This window comes from Pinus tabuliformis, chromosome 2_2 (genome assembly GCF_031772625.1).
Source record: "Pinus tabuliformis cultivar Carrire ecotype Pingquan chromosome 2_2, CPIR1, whole genome shotgun sequence".
NCBI lineage: Eukaryota > Viridiplantae > Streptophyta > Pinopsida > Pinales > Pinaceae > Pinus > Pinus tabuliformis.
Window position 1 is genome coordinate 39,615,652 of NC_142300.1, and position 2,639 is coordinate 39,618,290.

The following is a 2,639-nucleotide window of genomic DNA, read 5'->3' on the forward strand; positions in this document are numbered from 1 at the left end:
GTTTCCATGTCAGTTGCTTCCTTGTATCTACCCTTGCTTTCCATCACTTAGGACTTCCTGCTTGCATATTTGGAGTCCTTTGATGATTCATCATCCTTGTTGACTCTAATCGCACGCAAGTATTTCTCTACAACAATAGCCTCTCCGTAGTTTTCCAAAAGTGTTGGTTTTGCATCTTGCTTGACGAATTACGCAATGCTGGTTTGTAGTGTGGATGTGTAGTAATCAACAGTGATAGCATCATGAGGTTTGGTGTTTGTTGCAAATTTTTTCAATATGCGTGTAAACCTCTAATTGAAGTCTTTTACTTTTTCTTTTCCCTCCATCTTCAGGCTTCCCAATTCTTTGAGTACCATGGTTGGGGTCTTGTCATCAACAAAATTTTCAAGGAACATGTGTTTGAATGCTTCCCATTTCCGTATGGAGTTCATTAGAAGGTTGTGATACCATGTAGTTGCGTGACCATCCAAGGTACATTCAAACAATCTACATGCTACGTCGTCATACCATAACTCAAGGGTATGTAGTTGCAGGTAGAAGTTGTCGAAGTGATCTTCTACCTTCACTGTGTTGTTAGGGTTAAAATTGATGTTCATTCTCTCCGCTCACTTCAGCATCTTCTGCAAGACACCTAGGAGAGACAATGGTTCCTGAGTCATCCGTTCCAGATTTGGGTCAGGCATATCTTCTTCTTCTTCATCCTCCTGCTCCCTTTTAGAATATGATGGTTCCAACTCTGAGTCTGTTGGTTTTTCTCCCCATCTTCCTCCTCCGCTGCCTTCCCCTCCACCTCCAAACCAGATTCTGATCCCAAGATCACAAGGGTGTCTCATTCCCCTTATCGGAATACCAAAGGTTCCTCTTCGTCTTCAATATATTCTGCTAGACCTTTGAGTGTGGCAAGAACTGCTTCTTCCACTTATGATACAACAACACCCATGGGAGTGGTTTTTGGCTTCCTTGATGCATGTGGAAGATGTTGTATTCCTAGGATCAGTTCGACTGCTTTCGCAAACTAGTAGATGATGGGACAGATGGAGTGAAGATGATGATATGGAATTTCGTGTTCGGTCTTGGGAGGTGAGAAGTAACCAATTGTAGATTCACACGTAGGTGAGAGGGAGTGTGAGTTATTGCCTTGACTAGATGGTTGTTGAATGAGTGTGAGAGGATGTTCAACCATATACAACTGGCTACCCTCCTTCTAGCGCCAAAAATGTTGATGGTACTGGACCCGCCAACATTCAGGGGATCACCTCGGTGTGAAGTCCCAACTAGACCTCACACCATTTGGTGTGGGAGTGCCATCCAGTATGATGGCCTGGTTTCCATTATCTTAAATATTTGCCTCAACTCTTACTTGTCAGCACAAGAGAGTGGTATGATTTGTCTTCAAGAAGTGAGGTTCGCGTGCCTGGTGATTTCTAATGTTACTTGTGTCAATGTTTCTTTCACTGTAAAGGGAGAGGGTGGGAGTGAGTCCCAAGTTAGTCGGGAGGAAGCCCCAACTCTGTTAGGAACACACAACACAATAGGACGTGAACAACTTCTGAAAGTACAATCCACATGAATGCGACAATCACAACACATAAGGAAGGATAACGCGTACAACAGTCAGCGAATGAGTTCGCGCTAGTGCAATGGTTGTTATAGCAAGTTTTATGTGAAAGGTTTGTCTGATGTCTGGGGAGGTAGTGTTATAGACAATTTTGTGCCTTGCAGCATCAGGCATGAATTGTCAATAATCCAAGGGATCCAAAGTCCCTAAACATGATGTTCCTACCCCTAGAGGAACAAGGTCAGCAAACCAACAGCTCTCAGATCAGTTCTCCACCTGAAAACACTCAAAAACAAGCAATCCTGAAATCAAAGCAGGTGCTCCACTAGGCTTCTGCGCTGAAACTCAACTCCTCCATGGTGTACCTGCGTTGCAAAGCAAGTGGAACAAAGGCCACCTGCGCTGAGCGAGATGGGACAAGTGGCACACTGAGTCATTGCTCTGGAATCTTCCAAAAATGACACTTGGATCAGGGATTTCGCCTTGTGATGAGTCAGAGGCTCTGTTTCTCCAAGTGGAAGCAAAGTTCTCCAAGTGGACTCAAGAACTGAAGATCAACTGAAGAGAGAGAGGACACAAGGCAGCTACACATCAGTTGCAAGCTGACTCATCCTTTCTCAATTCATCTATATATTGAGCTCTCTCCTATGAGCTCTAGAGGCTGGAATTTTGTGCAAAGTAATGCTATGCTGTTGGTTTCACTATAGAGCTATTGGGTGATTGCTTGAGGGAGGTGAAGAGGAGAAATTCTTTCTGCTGGGAGGTGTTGCTGGATTAGGACCTTCAATGGTTGTAACACTCTCAGAACCTTTACTTCTTCATTAATAAAAGCTATTGAGGTTCTTCTATATGCATTTGTTCCAATGATGTTTTGTGATAATTGTATATTTGGTTTATGCTAATCCGTGAATCAGTTATGATTGCATGCCTCTTGTAGTCTCCTTCTTTGTCATTTTGCAGGATCTCATTGTAGCTGGGCCGGCAAAAGAGCAAAGAGCTGGGAGCAAGCAGCCATAGAGAAGAGTTTGGATTCGACATTAAGCGCAAGGCAACGGTTAGTGCATTTATCCACTCTCTTTTG